This window comes from Musca domestica, unplaced genomic scaffold, assembly GCF_030504385.1.
Source record: "Musca domestica strain aabys unplaced genomic scaffold, Musca_domestica.polishedcontigs.V.1.1 75, whole genome shotgun sequence".
NCBI classification, from domain to species: domain Eukaryota; kingdom Metazoa; phylum Arthropoda; class Insecta; order Diptera; family Muscidae; genus Musca; species Musca domestica.
Genome location: NW_026712393.1, coordinates 1,935,822 through 1,956,713, shown reverse-complemented (window position 1 = coordinate 1,956,713; position 20,892 = coordinate 1,935,822). Strand labels below are relative to the sequence as shown.

The following is a 20,892-nucleotide window of genomic DNA, read 5'->3' as shown; positions in this document are numbered from 1 at the left end:
TAGATAAAAAGTACCAATCCAATGGAATGTGAGCTATTTAAGGAACCAACCACAAAAAACCACCACACCACTCCACTCGATTGCCCTCAACATTTCCAGTAAAGGCTTAGATTGCAATTACCCAGCGGAGTAATGCTCAACTAACACAGGCAGCCTCTTCTATTTGCGAAACAGAGTGTGGTTGTTGATTCACTTCAATCACATCAACGAATTCCCACTGGGTGGGTGGGTGTTTGTGGGGTATGTGACGTTGTTTGGTTTTGTTAATCTGATGAGCCAAACAAAACACAGCGTCTGGTAGCTGGTTATAACAACGAAACGAAAGTGTGAAGTTGCTCCCATGAAGTTTGCTGCTTCGGAATTCTTCTCCATGGATACAAAGTAAATATTTGAGAAATGACGTCATTGTTCATTTGCTCTTCTTTGGTTTTTTTGCATTTGTGTGCTAATCAAAAATATATGGGAAGTGTTTCTCGCAGTTCATCCATCCATCCATTCATATTTTTAGACCATGAGTGGTAGTTTACACAACAACGTGGAACAGAGATTTGTTTTGTGTTAAAACGATGACGACATGCCGCCAAGAGTTTACATTACAACCCAATTGCCATTTGGCGTTTCCAAGAAGTTCAGTGCGGCATTATGGCGTAGTACTTTTGTGAGTTTTTTTTTTGGTAAATAAGTACGTAATTCAATTGGATTTGACATGTCAGTGGTTGTGTTTTTTTTTTGTGACTCTATAAATTATCAGTATTTTGCTAAAACTTATTATTTTTAGGGGGGAATTAAATCAAAATGAATTATATACATACGTATTAGGATTTCGGATTCCATTAAATGGTACTCACCTAAAAGGGAAAAGAGAAAAATAAAAGTTAATTTATTGTTTGAAAACAATGGACTTAATGCTTTTAATGAATTATGGGGTCAAATCGTAATAATTTGAAAAACAAAATATTAAAAAAAAAACATTTTAAATAGATAAAACACTTTGCAGCATGCGGGAAATTCCAGGAGAATATGATGGTATTCAGTTGGAAGATAAAAACCACAAATGGCTTTTTTGGTCTTCAGGACAAATTTTTGAGGGTCCTTTATAAAACAAACCTCAAGCCTAGAATAACCATATTTCGTAAATTTCTTCGCAATATTTTAGCCGGAGATTTAAAATTAAACAGAGACATATACCTCATTTAATCAAAAATTGTCATTGACAAATATATCCTCAGCATATACAGGGTGAGTTGAAACAAGTTAAAAAGCAGTAAGTTCGGCCGGGCCAAACTTTGAATACCCTCCTCCATTTGGAACAAATTTGGCAAATTTAAAAAATAAAATCCTTAAAAAATTCTGCTAAAATTTTAAAAATGCCGATTATAGCCGTTATATTGGTGCCTATACGACGTGGGCCTAAATAGGCATTGTTTGTCACAAGCCATTACCATATTCAAATTCGAAACTTGAAATAAACGGTGAATAATGTAGCTAAAATCATCAAAATATCGTATATAGGGAGGTGTCGTTATATCGGAGCTGTGCGAAGACCTGGATCAGCATAGACAATTTTCTGTCACAGGCTATAGCATCCATTAAGAATTTCAAATACAACATCTCAAACAATTTCAGTGAGTATTATACCTAAACTCGTCAAAATACCGAATATAGGAAGGTACTGATACATGGGACCTGCATAGACAATTTTCTGTTACAGACTGTAGTTCCCATTACGAACTCTAAATAAATAATTTGAAACAATTCCGGTGAATAATGACGCTAAAATCATCAAAATACCGAATATTGGGAGGTACCATTATATGGGGGCTATTCGAAGACCTGGATCTGCATAGACAATTTTCTGTCACAGACTGTAGTTCCCATTACGAACTCTAAATAAATAATTTGAAACAATTCCGGTGAATAATGACGCTAAAATCATCAAAATACCGAATATTGGGAGGTACCATTATATGGGGGCTATTCGAAGACCTGGATCTGCATAGACAATTTTCTGTCACAGACTGTAGTTCCCATTACGAACTCTAAATAAATAATTTGAAACAATTCCGGTGAATAATGACGCTAAAATCATCAAAATACCGAATATTGGGAGGTACCATTATATGGGGGCTATTCGAAGACCTGGATCTGCATAGACAATTTTCTGTCGTAGGCTGTAGTATCCATTACGAACTTCAAATACCAAATTTGAAACAATTCCGGTGAATAATGTTGCTAAAATCTTCAAAATGCCGAATATCGGGAAGTACCATTATATCGCGGCTATATGAAATCGTGGACCTACATGACCCATTTACGAACTGCCTACTGGCAAAATAAATATGTGTGCAAAATTGTAGCCTTCTATCTCAATCCGTTCGAAAGATTTACAACAGACAGACAGACGAACAGACAGGCGGACATAGCTAAATCGGCTTAGAATTTTCCGCTGATCCAGAATATATATATTTTGTTGGGTCTGACATAAGTATTTCGAGGAGTTACAATCGGAATGACAAAATTAATATACCCTCCATAGCATGGTGGAGGGTATAAAACACATTTTAAATAATTATTACACTTTGAAGCATGTGGGAAATTCCGAGAGAATATGATGGTATTCAGTTGGAAGATAGAAAGCCCAAAAGGTTTTTTTGGTCCTCAATACAAATTTTTGAGTGTCCTTTATATAACAAACCTCAAGCCTAGAATAACCATATTTTGTGTTATTCTTCGCAATATTTCAGCTGGAGATTTAGAATTAAACAGAGACATATAGCTCATTTACTCAAATATTGTCATTGAGCATATAAAAAAGTTATTCGTGTGGCTATCGTTAGAGCACTCTAGCATTTAAATGTGAATAAATCTTTTGTGTCTCGTATCATCGCTCGTTACCGTAATAGGCTACCGTAGCGTAGCCCGATGTCAAGGAAGTGGACGGAAGAAAACAGCAACATCAGCGAAAATGGTTCAAAAAGTAAAGAAGCGATTTGATCGAAACCCGCGTCGCAGTGGTCCAAAAATTCCTCATGAGTTGGATATATCGCAATATTCCATTCGGCAAACAATGAAAAATGAGGTGTAAAGCCATTGAAATTCCAACAAGTGCAAGAACCTACACCGCCACAGAAAGAAAATAGACGCAAAGAGTTGCTTCGCTTCGGACGAAAGTGGTGAACCGCCGAATTTGGTTTTTTCCGATGAGAAAACATTTTCGGAAGCTAGAATGATTTCCACAGACGGACAGACGGATAGAAGGACAGACAGACGGACATCGCTAAATCGACATAGAATTTTAAGCTGATCAGGAATATATATACTTTGTGGGGTCTAAAATGTTTATTTCGAGGTGTTACAAACGGAATGACAAACTTAATATACCCTCCATACTATGGTGGAGGGTATAATAAAAAATGGGAAGATAACGAGGACAAACCACTGTTGAACTGAGAAATTTGGTAATTAAACATTACAAAAACCATAAATCGCTAAGTGAGATGTCTGAGATTGTTAATAGAGGCCGATCTACACTTCAGTATATCATAAAAACGGTTAAAAACAGATGGATGTGTAGAAAATAGGTGAAAAACGGCAAATAATAAAATATTTACCTTGAGTGATGAGAAGTATATTTTACGGAAGATCAAAAATGATTCATTTTTGAGTGCACAGAAGCTCACAAAAATTACTGAAAAGTATTTAGGAATAGTATATTGGCCTCAAACAATGAGAAATATACTGCATAAGTCGAATAACAATGGAAGCAGAGCTAGACATAAACCTCCAATAAGCAAGCTAAATCAAGAAGTAAGATTGCGAATTTTTATCAAGGCAATGATCCCAAAACCAAGGCTTATAAAGTGCGGTCATGGCTGCTATATACAGAGAGAGAAATAAAAAAACTGCAACAAAATCAAACGCCATAATTTTTACATTTTTTTAATTTTATTGAATGAAAGCAAAAAATGTCGGAAATATCATCAAATATTAGAATAAGTTTAGATTTGTCCGAATTGGTCACCTTTGGCACGGATTATGGCCTTCAAACGGCCAATGAAACCGTCAAACGCTGCCCGAGTGATGCTCTGCGGTGTTTTTGCCCATTCCGGTGACATGCTTGCTTGAAGTGATCGACACTTTGGTATTTTTTATTATTTTCGCGATAATATTCGGCATTTATTCTGATGCCACGGTCGATTAATACGAGCGGAGAGCGACCATCGGCTGTTATGGCGGCCCACACCATCACGATGGCCGCCGCTTGAGTTCTGTTGGCCAACCGAAGGTGCACATTTTCAGCTGACCTCTTTGGCAAGCAAACACGATCATTTTGTTTGTTTACAAACTGCTGGAAGTTCGTAATGTATACAACAGCCTACGACAGAAAATTGTCTATGCAGGTCCACGTCTTCGTATAGCCCCCATATAACGGTTCATCCCGATATTCGGTATTTTAATGATTTTAGGGACATTTTTTCACCAGAATTCTTTCAAGTTTGATATTTGAAGTTCGTATTGGATACTACAGCCTACGACAGAAAATTGTCTGTGCAGGCCCACGTCTTCGTATAGCCCCAATATAACGGTTCCCTCCGATATTCGGTATTTTGATGATTTTAGTGACATTATTTACCGGAACTATTTCAAATTTAGTATTTGAAGTTCGTAATGGATACTACAGCATAAGACAGAAAATGGGCCATGTAGGTCCACGTCTTCGTATAGCACCCATATAACTGTACCTCCCGATATTCGGTATTTTGATGATTGCAGCGACATTATTCATCGGAATTCTTTCAAATTTGGTATTTGAAGTTCATTATGGATACTACAGCCCATGACAGAAAATTTTCTGTGCAGGTCCACGTCTTCGTATAGCCCCCACATAACGGTACCTCCCGATATTCGGTATTTTGATGATTTTAGCGAATTTATTCACCGGAATTGTTTCAAATTTGATATTTGAAGTTCGTAATGGATACTACAGCATAAGACAGAAAATGAGCCATGTAGGTCCACGTCTTCGTATAGACCCATATAACGGTTCCCCCCGATATTTGGTATTTTATTGATTTTAGGGACATTTTTTCACCAGAATTGTTTGATATTTGAAGTTCGTAATGGATACTACAGCCTACGACAGAAAATTGTCTGTGCAGGTCCACATCTTCGTATAGCCCCCATATAACGGTACCTCCCGATATTCGGTATTTTGATGATTTTAGCGACATTATTAACCGGAATTATTTTAAATTTTGTATTTGAAGTTCGTAATGGATACTACAGCCTATGCCAGAAAATTGTCTGTGCAGGCTTATGACAAAAGTTGCGTATGCAGGTCCACGTCGTTTATTTTTAAGATTTCACAAGATTTTTTAATGGATTTTTTTTTTTTTTTTTTGAAATTTGCCAAATTTGTACCAAATGGTGGAGGGTATTCAAAGTTCGGCCCGTCCCCGAACTTACAGCTTTTCCACTTGTTTATTTTATTTTTTAATATTTACGTCAGTAAATTACACAACACGTGGAAAATTGTGATAAATTAGCTTTTAGGGTCTTTCCCAAATACATTTTCCAACAATCGCGTGAAGTTGGACGTAATTCGAAACAGGGTTGCTGTATAAATGTAGGCCGTAAGAGTTTAGCTTTTGCATAGAAATTTGATGAGTTTTAGAATAAATGCCATTATTTTGTTAAACGAATAAAAAACAGTAAACTTTTGTTCTACGGCTAGTCCTAGTACCCTATATGTATAGCCGTTGAAATATTCACAAATCTACTTTTTTTTTGATTTTGCCCAAATGAATGTGTCTCCTTTTATTGAGATTAAAAATATAAAAATTATTTTTATCGATTTTAGTTTGTTTCTCTGTCTGTCATCGTTGTTGATTTCCGTTCCTGCAGACATAACTTCCTGCTTGGCCGGATTTCCGACACAATTCATATACTATAAAAACTAACTGTGTATACATTTCAAGGAAATTAAAAAACTTATCTATGTCATAATAGAAAGTTGAGTTGATTGCTCCTTTTAACAATTTTTCGAAAACTATTGCAATGACGTTTCATTTGATTATGTTTCTACTGAAATTTCCATCCATTTTCTGTTGAAATTTCCTTTTGGTTTATTTTGATAATGGCCTTCTCGTTTACCCTACTTTTTATCCTTCTAAGGTCTCCATTCTGTCTGTCTTTAGAGAAAAATATATATTTTTTGCAACTATTTGAAATGCGTGTCTTGCGCAGTGGAAACGTTTTTTCCCAAATACCTTAATACCGAGAGAGGATGAGAGAGAACAAAACTGAGAGAGCAACTGAACAAAACAAAGTAATGACACACATTTGAACGATGAGCTGCATAGTCAAGCCAAGCCAACGACAACTGCAGTAATAAATAGTTAATATGAGTATTATATTAGCAATGTTAAATGGGATGTAAAATGTCCACGTCCATAAACGTTAAATTGATTATTTAGAGTAAAATTTATGTTTTCCAATTAAAAATATTGTAAAACAGCAAAACTACTGGATAAAATAATTTATGTTTGTGCTTTATAGGTTAAGAAGTTGGCGGATTTAAAGCTGCATATTTTACCAAGCTTTGTAAAATCTTTGCTTTGAAGAGAGAAATTAGAATTACAAAAGGCAGTATTGTTTTGGAATATTGCACTGGAATTTACGATGATTATTTTAAGTAGTTACCAGCGGTATGGCAACATCAAGTCTAATTCACACATCGTGTCAGAGTCATATGTAATATGCATTTTTTCACATTTATGTGTTACATTGTTATTGCATACTTTCAGGCGCTCCACAATTTATTCAAAAAAGAAATACTTTATGTTACAATATAAATTAATATCTACAGGGTGAGGTGAAAAAACTGCAACCAACATCAGACTGGTGTCATTTCTAAGCCACTCGTCCGACAGCTGTTAAAATTATTCCAGTGACCGCTCATTATATTGTTTACAAGCGTACAAAAGCATTTTGGTGAGAATTTTCCAGAAAAAAGTTATTCGTTATGGAATTCAAGCGTGATAGTGTGATTTCTCAATATTTGGCTGGAAACCACAAGTGGCTATCGTCAGAGCACTCCAGCATTTAAGTGTGAATAAATATTTTGTGTCTCGTAGTATCGCTCGTCACCGTGATACTGGTAGCGTAGCCCGACGTCAAGGAAGTGGACGGAAGAAAACAGCAACATCAGCAGAAATGGTTCGAAAAGTAAAGAAGCGACTTGATCGTTGCAGTGGCCGGAAAATGGCTTGTGAGCTAAACATATCGCAATATTCCATTCGGGAAATATCGAAAAATGAGCTCGGGGTAAAGCCATTAAAATTCCAAAAAGTGCAAGAACTTACACCGCAACAGAAAGAAAATAGACTCAAAAGAGTTGCTTTGCTTGGCCGAAAGTGTCGAAGTTGGGTTTCTCCGATGAGAAAACATTCGTTGTCCGGCAGTTTGTAAACAAACAAAATGTTCGTGTTTACTTGGAGTCAAAGAGGTCAGCTGAAAATGTGCACTTTCAGTTGGCCACCAGAACTCAAGCGCCGACCATGGTGATGGTGTGGGTCGCCATAACAACCGATGGTCGCTCTCCTCTTGTATTAATCGACCATGGCATCAGAATAAATGCCGAATATTCTCCCGAAAATATTCTGGAGGGTATATTCCAGCCTTGGGCATGCAAACATTTTGGCCGCAGACCTTAGACATTCCAACAGGACTCAGCATGCGCCAATGGTTATAAAATGAGGTTCCTCGCTTCATTTCCAGCGCACAATGGCCACCAAAATCTTCGGATACCAATGCGTTGGACTATTGTGTCTGGAGTATTTAGGAAAACAGGGTAGGCACTAAAAAATACCAAAGTGTCGATCACCTCAAGCAAGCGCTTCGCCGGGAATGAGCCAAAATACCGCAAAGCAACATTCGGGCAGCGTGTGACATTTTCATTGGCCGTTTGAAGGCCATAATTCGTGCCAAAGGTGACCAATTGGAACAAATCTAAACTTATTCTTAAATTTGATAATATTTTCGACATTTGTTGCTTTCATTCAATGAAATTAAAAAAAAAATGTAAAAATTATGGCGTTTGGCTTTATTGCTGTTTTTTATCTCACCCTGCATTTTTTTAATAAATATACTAAACTTATGTATCTCAACAAGCAAAGCATATTATTTTCTATATATATCTTCATATCAAGCAAAGTCCATGTTAATTATACGGTATTTTATCTCGTCTCAATCATCATTTCCAGTTTTTTAACTATTTCATTAATTTCATTGGCAACACGCTTGATTGGTGGCGACCTTCATGCTGGCGATGTGAATGCCTCATATTTCAATTCTAGAAACCTGTTGTAAATTGATAAAGTTTTAAATTTGTTGGTATCGTGTATTTAAATAAAAGAAGAGCAACTAATGCCCAGAGGCAGAGTATCAGTATATATAAAATGTGAAATCGTTTAAAACATATCTTGATCCTAACAATACTTTTGTTTTGTACGATAATCAAATTTGTCATAATTCTCAAAAAAAAAAAAAAAAAAAAAAAGTGTATAAAAAAGTGAGAAAATTTATTAATAGAACATGAAAAAGTGAATAGAGAGTTCTTAATTATTGTCTTGGCTACAATTTTTGCCTGAATAATGGATCGAAAATATCAATGGTTTAGCAGTTATAGGTCAAAATATCAAAAAAAAAAAAAAGTAAAAAATGACTAATTTTTTCTTATTGACCATATATATGTATACGTATTGTGCTATATGATTTCTTCTAAAAGATGTACAAAATTCCAATTTCGGCTTTAAATTTATGTTGATTAAAGGCTAACGGGTCTCTTTTCATTGCATGCTTTTAGGCGCTCACAACAATTTCTAAACTTCAAAGCATTTATCAACATTTTAATGAAAATGTACACGGTCAGGCTTAATCCTTTTATTGTTTTTTTTATAAAATCAACGTTTGTTTATTAGTGGAGAACGATGTCCAAAAGAATTTTCGTTTTATTTAATTCTTTGGTTCCTCTCCTATTGAGTTTACGACCTCGTCACTTGGGTAATTTTTTTTTGTCATAGAAGTTGTTTTTAAAAAACCTTCTGGGGAGAATATCCCAGACAAAAAATAAGTGAAGTGATGAGGATTGGTGGCTCTTTCCGAAACCTAGGTATTTCCTGCCTTTCCCCCTGGTAAACATTACCATCGTTCTCCACTAATAAACAAACGTTGTTTTTATAAAAACAACAATAAAGGGATTAAGTATGACCATTTTGCAACAACAAAATACTATGGTATCCCGAACAAACAAGCCAACACTGTTCTGAAAATGTACACCTTCATAAGGCAAGAACTGCCAGAAGGACCATTCCAATGTTTTTGCCATGTTTTAGAGAGTTCTAAATCACTGTCTTGGCTACAATTTTTATGGGAATATTGGATTGAAAATTTCAATTATTTGCCTGTTATAGGCCAAAATATCAAAAAAAAAAAAAGTTAAAGAAAGACGAATTTTACACCTTTGTAGCCCGGGACAATTGCTACAATTTTTTAAAAATAAATCAAAATTTCAAATAGTTTACGAGATATGAGTCCAAGAACATGTTCCTATTTTCCAAAAAACAATTGAATTTAAATCGTTATATATATATATATATATTTGCCTTGTTGACCATGAAAACGAAGTTGTTTGCTCGGATAACTTGTAGCCCGAGACATAAGTTACAACTCTTCTTTTGAATCCAAGTCAAAATTTTAAATAGTTTACGAAATCTAAGAACAAAATATTTATGGTTTCCAAAACAAAATAAGGTATAATAAAAAAATTCAAATCAAAATGAGCTCGAAGTTCAGACATATGGTCTAGTGGACTATTTTGCCCAGCACAACATTTTTATACCCTCAGCCATATGGGTAGAGAGGATATCTATTTGATATTTGATTTGACATTTGATGCGGCCAAAAGTGCCTCATCGATGTAACGGTTTTAGACCCTAGGGCTCTTTGGATAAAATCCATTTCAGGAAATTTGGAGTCGTCCGTCCGACCATCCGTCTGTCTGGCTGGCTGGTGCGCACAATAACTCTCGAAGGAAATATCCGATTCGGTCCAAACTTGGTACATCGCAATGTTATAATAAAAATTAGATGGAGTACGGAGATGGACAATATCGGTATACTATTTATGGTACAACCCCCACAAAATTGGGATTTCTCAAAGAAAACATTTTACTGCACAGAAAGAGAATGGATAATCCGATTTTGCTCCGATTTTGCAAAACCTAATATTTGCATCAGTGATAGGTCAGCTGCGAAAATGGACAATATCGGTCCTCTACATTAAGTCAGGCTCAACATTTTGATTATAACTTTTATAAAATGTGAAGTACTAGTCCGATTGTCTTCAAATTACACACATCACAATATTTTCTACTAACCCGAGATGTGGTGTCAGTCCTCTCCTTCTGGTACCTCCCCCACAAAGGGTCAACATTTTGGAATACCCATGAAGCTCATAAAATATAAAATTTACATCCGATTCCATTCAAACTAGGCACATCTTAATGTTTCTGCTAACACAAAATCAGCTGTGAAGATGGGAAATGTCGGTCCACTCTTTCTACTACCTCCACAATAATGGGTGAAAATATTGAATATCCACGAAGTTTATAAAACGCGAAATTAACATTCGATTCCATTCAGCTTGGCACAATATTTCACATCAATATTTCTATGAACACAATATGTGTTATGAAGATGATAGAGATGGAACCACTCCTTCTTGGTGGTACCTCCCCCATAAAGGGCTCAAAAATTTGAAAAACAAAACGTGAAATAAGCGCAACTCTTTTCAAATTTATGATTTCGGACAATTCCCACATCGTATTAAAATCATATGTAAAGAGATTTTTTTCACATTTAATAATTAACATTTTTGTAGTAGAATTTTAGGTGCTGCCGACAATTTTTTAAACACTATAATATACAAAATATATACTACACCATGCTCTATGTTATACATACATTAAATTTATATAACACTCATAATATGTATATAATAATATATAATTTGTTATCCTTCCAAATAACAAACTGTGTGGAGCGCCTTAAAATATATTACAAAAATTACTTAATGTACAAAAAGTAACTCTTCATATTGATCTGACGCCTTTGTTTATCTTAACCCTTTAGATATAACTATATTCTTTATTCTTAAAATGTTACAAAAAATTTTCACAACGAGGACAGCCGAATGACAGTTAAGTAATTGAAATCGTAAAATTCAAACTGCAATTGACTAACATTATACTTTATGGCATACTTATATCCCCTTTTGTTATTGTTGTTCCTTTTTTTCGAATTGTCTTTTATTTTTTATTAGCCAATCTTACCTCATACCTTGTCGTTCGATTTAAAAACAAAAGAAACTCTTAAAATTATTACTTCTTTTCTTTAAAAGAACATTAAAGTTGTTTTCTTTATTCCGTTTCTACTTTTATTTTTCTCTTGGTCTTATTCGTATGGCTAAAGAACAACAAACCGACAAACGAGTTGTGCTACAATTTATTTCATTGCCCCAAAAAAAAAAAAAAAAAAAACAACAACAAAACGCAAACTATAACCAAAAACGACTAAATGATGTCATCGGCTATTTGGATACCAGACGAATATATATTTCCTAGAACAAGAGGGGGGAGGGAGTGAATTTGTAGGCAACGAAAGAAAACACAAGAGTCAAATGACTGTGATACTCCCTAAACATTATTTATTGTAAGGAGGGTCAAAAATGATGTGTTTTGTACATGTAATCCAGTTCGCATAAATGAAATGTGGAATACTTTTAAAATGGGGTTTCTAAAAATTTGTCACAAAGACACGTTTAATGTTAAAAAGACAGTTCTTAGAGAATATGAAAAATTAAACTGGTATTTGATCCCTTCTGAAATTCTAAATTAGTTTTTAATGTTATAAGTTTTAAAGGTTAACTGGCCTCATTATTATCATGTTCGAGTCATATGCATAGTGACATGTTCACATTTTATAGCATGATTTTAGGCGCTGACAAAAATTTCTTTAACGGAGCTTTGTTATATATAGTAAACTATAAACTATACATACCCTATGTATTCATTCTTATACCCTATATATCCATACATATAAAGGAGTATTGAAATAACTAACTGACTAACTGATCGAGAATCAACGCCTAGACGAAACCACTAAAGCTAGAATTTTGCACGGCTGACCTTTGCAAGAGGGTCAGTCTTGGTGCGTAGACGTGTGATAAGGCTGGGTTCTTGGAAATTTGTACTAAAAGGATACGAAAAGTAATAAAATGTACTAAAAATGGAACACCTTGTATTGGACAATCAGAGTGAACTAGAATTAAGACATTTTGGAATGAGAATCGCTGATGGAGTGCAGGATACCAAAGTGTTTTAAGAAATTCGGACATTAAGGTTCCGAAAAGTTCTAAAATGGTACCGTTTGGTATTATGTGAACGAATGGATCGATAAACTTGAAATTTGGTATGAGAATTAAAGTTGGACAGTAAGTAGTATGATATGTGAAGGTTGTTTTGGAAATGTGTACTAAGTGTGCAAGCTGTACTAAATGGTACTAAATTGGGAGCTGTTTGGTTTAGAGTAAACAGATGAAGCTGGAATTTCGAAATTATGTATTGGGGTCCCTATTGGTGGTAGGTTTCTGATAAAAAGGTGATTTTCGGAAGGTATACTATAAGTGCACGAAAAGTACTAAATAGTACTATATTTGGTACAATTTGGTATTGGGTGAAGAGATAGTGCTTGAAATCTTAAATTTGGTAGCCATATTTGTAGCCATATTTGGTGATTTCGTAAACGTGTACTATAGTTGTACGAAAAGGATTGAATGGTACCATATTCGGTATTGGGTGAATTAATTAAGGCTGGAATAATCAAATTTGATATTTAGGTCTTTGCTGGAATCTGGAATTTAGATATGGAAGTGATTTTGGAAATGTGTACTAAAATTGTACGAAAAGTAAAAAGTGGTACTAAATTTTGCTATTGGGTGAAGGATAGAGCTGGAAACCTCAAATTTTATATTGAGGTTTCTGTTGGCATCTGGAATTGAGATATGGAGGTGGTTTTGAAAATGTGCGCTATAATTGTAATTGTACGTACTGAATGGTACTATATTTGGTACTGGGTGAAGGAATGGAGATAAAATTCAGAAAATTTATATGTGGATTACTGATAGTATCTATGTTTGAGATTTGGCAGTGGTTTGGAAATGGGTGGTACCGCAAGTACTAAGTGGTACTAAATTTGATATTGGGTTTAGGAAATTGGTTGGAATCCTCAAATTTTGATTTTGAGTCTGTGTTGGTATTTGGAATTGAGACATGGAGGTGGTTTTGGAACTATGTACTGTAATTGTACGAAAAGTACTAAATAATACTAAATTCATTATTGGGTGAAGGAATATACCTTAAATCCTGAAATTTGATATAGATGTCACTCTTGGTGTCTGCGGTTATGATATGGAGATGGTTTTTGGAAATGTTTCGAAAAGTACTAAATTTGCTATTGGGGGAAGGGATGGGGCTGGAATCCCGAATTATGACGTTGAGGTCTCTGTTGGTATCTGGTGTTGAGATCTGATTTTAGTTTTACAATTACGTACTTTAATTGTTCGAAGAGTACTAAATGGTAGTTATTTTAGATCACTGTGGGTGTCTAGGATGGGGAAATGTATTTTTATACCCTCCACCATACTGTGGAGGGTATATTAATTTTGTCATTCCGTTTGTAACTCCTCGAAATACTCATGTCAGACCCAACAAAGTATATATATTCTTCATCAGCGTAAAATTCTAAGACGATTTAGCCATGTCCGTCTGTGTGTCTGTCCGTCTGTCTGTTGTAATCACGCTATCTTTCGAACGATTTGAGATAGAAGTCTAAAATTTTGCACACCTGTTTATTTTTCCAGTAGGCAGGTTAAGTTCGTAAATGGGTCATGTTGGTCCACGTTTTCATATAGCCCCCATATAACGGTACCTCCCGATATTCGGTATTTTGATGATTTTAGCGACATTATTCACCGGAATTGTTTCAACTTTGGTATTTCAAGTTCGAAATGGATACTACAGCCTATGACAGAAATTTATCTGGGCAGGTCCAGGTCTTCGTATAGTCCCCATATATCAGTACCTCCCTATATTCGGTATTTTGACGAGTTTGGGTACAATATCCACCGAAATTGTTTGAGATGTCGTATTTGAAGTTTGTAATGGATGCTATAGCCTGTGACAGAAAACTGTCTATGTTGGTCCAGGTCTTCGCACAGCTCCGACATAATGGTACCTCCCTATATACGATATTTTCATGATTTTAGCTACATTATTCACCGTTTATTTCAAGTTTCGAATTTGAATGTGGTAATGGCTAATGGCAAACAATGCCTATGTAGGTCCACGTCGTATAGACCCCAATATAACGGCAATATTCGGTAGTTTTAAAATTTAACAGAATTTTTTAAGGATTTTATTTATTTTTTTTTAAATTTTCCAAATTCGTTCCAAATGGTGGAGGGTATTCAAAGTTCGGCCCGGCCTGCTTTTTAACTTGTTTTTTTTTTTTTTTTTTTTTTTTGGATATGCGTACTAAATGTTACTATATTTTGGTATTGGGTGAATGGAAAGAGTTGAAGTATGAAACTGGTTTCTAGGGGTTTTTCTAGTATCCTCTTTGGTAAGTTTCAAAATAAAAAATGTTGAAGACTTTTTTGTGTAAAATATAAACATTTGTCTATTATTCTTTCTAAAAAGTTAGTACGATGTATGAAATTCTGGTAAAAAAAAATTTGTCAAACTGAACAAATATTCGTTTTGAGTACTAAATAGGCTTAACAAAGACGGTTGAAGCAAATCTGAAACTTTGAAGTGGGGTATATATATACTATTTTGTTTTAGCATAAAAATTCTGTGAAGAATCTAAAAGTATAATATATAAATGGTAATTTGGTAAAGGTTATTTTCAATATGAATCTAACATGATATGTAATCAAGTCTTATGCGAATACTCTATGCTAAGGTTTTGAATAATATTTTAGACTGAAACGAGATGTTATTATCCAGATTTGACTGTACTAAATACATACATAAATAAATACCTAAATATTATATGCATATAAAGGTATAGTACAAAACATAACTAGCCTTTAATTATCACAAACAATTGAAGTTAATTACGTGTTTTTCTTCTACTTGTCCCACCTGCCCATCGTCTACGGGTCGTTAACAACATAACTAATTAATGGCTAAATTCAAATTAACTTAATACCATATTATTAATAATGCTAATGTCTCAAACATACATATATCGTAAATGTGCTTATGTACATTCATATGTGTGTTTTATTATTTATTAATTTTTATATTTGTAAATCCTTATCCACAATAAAAGTTATAATCAAATGGTATTAATATTTAAGTTTCCATTTTGACCAATACTGGAAAAATTGTGTGGGATTTTGAGGCTTGACATGAAATCAGAGACATTCTAATTGCGAAAGGGAGTGTCTATTAGCACCCGAAATGTTTTATTTTTTTGTTAAGGTGTTTCAAAGTTTCATATCTAATTTTCTTATCAAATATTTAATTCCTGATGAATAATACACTCACAAAATGACTTTGACGGTGAAAATTTTCAATAAGAATTTGTGACCAATATACCCTACCCAGCAAAAATCTTAGATTTAGACAGCTGTCACTTCTAAGCCACTCGTCCGACAGCTGTTAAAATTATTCCAGTGACAGTTCGTTATATTGTTTACAAGCGCATTTTGATGAGAATTTTCCAGAAAAAAAGTTATTCGCGATTGAATTCAAGCGTGATAATGTGATTTCTTTATATTTAGCTGGAAAACCATAAGTGGCTATCGTTAGGGCACTCCAGCATTTAAATGTGAATAAATCTTTTGTGTCTCGTACCATCGCTCGTTACCGTGATACTGGTAGCGTAGCCCGACATCAAGAAGTGGACGAAAGACAACAGCAACATCAGCAGAAATGGTTCGAAAAGTAAAGAAGCGACTTGATCGAGACCCGCGTCGCATTGGTCGAAAAATGACTCGTCAGCTGAACATATCGCATTATTCCATTCGACAAATATTCAAAAATGAGCTCGGGATAAAGCCATTAAAATTCCAAAGAGTGCAAGAACTTACACCACAATCGAAAGAAAATAGACTCAAAAGAGCTAAAGAGTTGCTTCGCTTGGGCGAAAGTGGTGAACTGCCGAACTTGGTTTTCTCCAATGAGAAAACATTCATTGTCCAGCAGTTTGTAAACAAACAAAATGACCGTGTTTACTTGCCAAAGAGGTCAGGTGAAAATGTGCACCTTCGGTTGGCCACCAGAACTCAATCGCCGGCCATGGTGATGGTGTGGTCGCTCTCCGCTCGTATTAATCGACCATGGCATCAGAATAAATGCCGAGTATTATCGCGAAAATATTCTGTAGGGTGTATTAAAGCCTTGGGCACGCAAACATTTGAGCCGCAGACCTTGGACATTCCAACAGGACTCAGTACCATCGCATTCAGCACGCGTCACCCAAGAATGGTTACAACATTAGGTTCTTCGCTTCATTTCCAGCGCACAATGGCCACCAAAATGTCGGGATACCAATTCGTTGGACTATTGTGGCTGGAGTATTTTGGAAAGCAAGAAAATACAAAGTCTAGATCGCCTCAAGCAAGCGCTTCACCGGGAATGGGCCAAAATACCGCAGAGCAACATTCGGACAGCGTGTGGCGGTTTCATTGGCCGTCTAAAGGCCATAATTCGTGCCAAAGGTGACCAATTCGAATAAATCTAAACTTATTCTAAATGTTGATACTATTTCCGACATTTTTTTCTTTCATTCAATAAAATTAAAAAAAAAATGTAAAAATTATGGCTTTTGAATTTATTGAAGTTATCTCACCCTGTATATCATCTTCACAACAGATCCTGCGTTAGAAAAAATATTTGAATCTGTGAAATTTGAAGAGAGTTGGTTGCTAATTTCGCTTCCTTTGATCGTTTTGTTCTTCAAAATCTTGTACCCTATGTGGGGGAGGTACCAAAACAAATGACCCGATCTCTACCATATTAATAACAGATCTTGTGTTGATAGAAATATTGAGATGTTCCAAGTCTGAATGGCATCGGATGTTAATTTCGCGTTTTATGAGCTTCATGGTTATTTAAAATTTTGACCCTTTGTGGGACAGGTTCCAGAAGGAGTGGGCCAATAAGTTCTATCTTCACACCAGACCTTAGATTAATGAAAATATTGTGATGTGTAAAAAATTTGAAGACCATCGGAATCTTACATCACATTTTATAAGAGTTGTCATTATTCAAAATTTCGACCCTTTGTGGGGGAGGCACTTGATGGAGTGCACCGATATTATGCATTTTTGCACCTGACCTAAAACTTGCGCAAATATTCCGATTTGCAAAGTTGGAGCAAAATCGGATCATCCTTTCTCTTTCTGTGCAGTAAAATATATTTTTTTTAATTCTACTTTTTGTTGAGGAGGTACTAGAAGGAGTGGACCGATATATTCCAATTTCACACCACACTTTGAGTTAATAAAAATAATGGGATGGGATGGGATTTAAAGACCATCGGAATCTTACATCACATTTTGTACGAGTTGTAATTATTCAAAAATTTGACCTTTGTGGGGGAGGTACTTAATGGAATGGACCGATATTGTCCATTTTCTCACCTGACATAGCACTGATGCAAATATTAGGATTTGCAAAGTTGAATCAAAATCGGAATATCCTACCTCTCTCTGTGCAGTATTTTTTTTTTTTTTTAAAAACTTTGACTTTTTGTGGGGAGGTACCAAAAGGAGTGGATCGATATTGCCCATCTCCGAACTTGATTTAAGTTTGATAATAATATTACGATGCACCAAGTTTGGACCAAATAGTATAACTTTTCGAGAGTTATAGATAGTCTCCAAATGTTCTGAAACGGATTTGGTCTAAACAGACCTAGGGTCTGGCCGCATCAAATGACATATACCCTCTGTAGCCATATGGCTAAAGGTATAAAAATTGACGATAAATACGGGCAATTTTCCATTGATCGAAATTCCAAACACGAACGCTAGAGTACAAACGAAAGAGAAATCCATGCAAACGTAGTGCTTTATGCAAACATGGATCAAACCATGATACAATAAGGAGGTAGAACAGCGGGCATGGCCTCCGCTTCCTGTCAAATTTTTCATTTTTTTCATTTATACGATATTTTTCCCCATTTTTAAAAATATGATCTAAACAGTTTGATCTTCCAAATTCAAGGCAGAACTAGCGAATAGCTTTAATGCGCGTCCCGCAATGTACGTATCTTCCAATTATTAATTTTGAAAATATTTTGTTTTAATTTTTCAAAACAATAAATACATACACAAAATTGGCAGTTGTACCACGGATCAAATAAACTTCCCCAGTAAGAATTGACAAGACTTCAATAACTCAACTCTTCAAACTACTCTCCCCAATCGCTGGTACTTTTGGCTTACCGAACCACATCCTATAATAGTTTGTGCAAATTGTTACAAATTGGGTTCTATACACACCTATTCTCACTACCACTCTCATACAATTGAAATTAATGCAAACTATTCAAATCGCATTGAACTTTATGTGCTTGCCAAATGAAACAGAAGTTAAAGGTTCTTAATATCGACAAAAACACAATTCTTCCTTGCCAACATCTAAGTGATTTTTGGCAAAACTAAAAACCAGCAAAAGAAAGACTAGAAAAAGTAAACAAATGTTATTTGCAACTTTTAAGGGTTGTCGCATCCCATCTAAAAATGTACTGCGGTGGGGGGAAATTTGTTACAAACAAAATAAGGGTAGGAAAGAATTCAAACTCTTAATACATGTTGACCGAAAAGAAGTAATCTGGGTAAGTAGACAAGTTGCTGTTCATGCACGTATTGGTATGTATGTATACAACATACAATGTTGGTATGCTATATAACATCAGTATGATATATATACTTACATTTTCCAATAATTTCAGGCAAAATCCAATTTTGTTGCGGAGACGATTTAAGTGAACGTTTTTATCATTCAAATGTCACGTTTTGAAGGTTAAAGTTGACAGTTGACAGGATGTTGAGTTTTTTTTTCACAAAGCGGGGTTGTTTCCGGGATGTCGTTCGAAGAACGTTACGTTGTGGTATTTTGTTTTTTTTTTCGGTTCAGACCGTTTATTGATTAAAAAGCAAAATTGTTGGTTGATAAAAATTGCATTGCACAAAATTCCAAATAAAATGAGTTTTTAATGGAAAATCGAGGTTGAATTAAAAATTGCAAGAAAAAAATCAAAGAAATTAAAATTTTCCGTTTAATGTGTTTTAGGAATTTTTGGTGATTTTCTGTGTTAGAAAAAAATAATGATATAAAATTTTTGAAAACAAAAGAGTGTTAGGCAACATAAAAACCGAATTAAGCCAAATTAAAAATATGTATTATTATTATTACTAAAAAAAATATTATTTATTACTTATTTTTATTTATTTATTTATTATTTTTTTTTAAATAAACTCACTTCAACAATTAACAATTTTTTTTCTTTTGTAAAGGCCACTTGTTTATTGATTTTTATTCACGTTTTATAATTCACTAATTAGTTTTTTTTTTTTTTTTGTATAACAAATTTTACTATGCCAATTTTTGTTGGTATTTAAATTAAAAAAAATATCTGGGACTTGAAACGATGATAAAAATTCAGCAAATTTTTGTTTCAGCTCTATTTTCTGGGGCTTTTAAAAATTATGTAAATTTAGTCACATGCAATCCTTAAGTCGTTTCTCTGAGGTCGAGTATAGTAGTCGTTGGTTAAGATAATTTTACTGATCGCTGTAAAATTTACTAAAGATTAAGAAATTAAATTAGATTTGTTAGTGATTTTTTTTTTTCAAATTTATTTTGGATTAATTTTTTATTGATTACAAGTTATAATAATTAACTAAAAATATTATGTTCAACACGAATCCAAACCAAGCTTATGTCTTTTGTACATATCTGATGGAGTCAAATTTATGCAAGCAGATGGAGTCAAATTTATGCAAAACATTCCATATTTGTTCTCCACATTCGATATTTAAGTTATTTGTCTTAAACAAAATATGGTGCCAGCATTCGATATTTCTGATTCATAAGTCAAACAAAAGGAGGATCTTCATAAAATCACTTTCTGAGTCGATTTACGCATGTATGTCCATTCATTTTTTAAAAAATATAGTTGGTTAGAACAATGGTTCGGCAAATATTGAAAAATGAGCTCGGGGTAAGGCCATTTAAATTCAAAAAAGTTCAAGAACCTACACCGCAACAGAAAGAAAATAGACTCAAAAGAGCTTAGCCGAAAGTGGTGAACTGCCGTATTTGGTTTTCTGCGATGAGAAAACATTCGTTGTTCAGCAGTTTGTAAACAAACAAAATGATCGTGTTTACTTGCCAAAGAGGTCGGCTGAAAATATGCACCTTCGATTGGCCATCAGAACTCAAGCGTCGGCCATGGTGATGGTGTGGCCCGCCATAACAGCCGATGGTCACTCTCCGTTCGTATTAATCGAACGTGGCATCAGAACAAATGCCGAAAATATTCTGGAGGGTGTATTAAAGACTCAAGGTACACGAACAATTTGGCCCCACACTTTGGACATTCCAACAGGACTCAGCACCAACGCAGTCAGCACGCGCCACCCAAGAATAATTATAAAATGAGGTTCCTTACTTCATTTTCAGCACAAAATGACCTGAATTTCAGCACTTCTGACGGAATTCAGCCCCAAAACAAGCACTTCAAATTTTGGTGA

General features: G+C 34.7%; 1 protein-coding gene across 5 annotated transcripts in view; it reads right to left on the bottom strand.

The window, feature by feature from the left end:
* The window catches only part of LOC101900611 (uncharacterized), a 153,818-nt gene that overhangs the window by 107,714 nt on the left and 25,212 nt on the right, over nucleotides 1–20,892 (bottom strand). For 2 of the 5 annotated variants that reach the window (XM_059130483.1, XM_059130484.1), the window contains exon 2: nucleotides 19,620–19,942. The exons of 2 other annotated variants lie outside the window; for them this stretch is intronic. The gene's annotated coding sequence lies outside the window, so the exon portion shown is untranslated. Of the gene's footprint in view, nucleotides 1–19,070; nucleotides 19,338–19,619; nucleotides 19,943–20,892 lie in introns of those variants that run through there. One more of the 5 variants, XM_059130480.1, reaches the window with a different exon arrangement.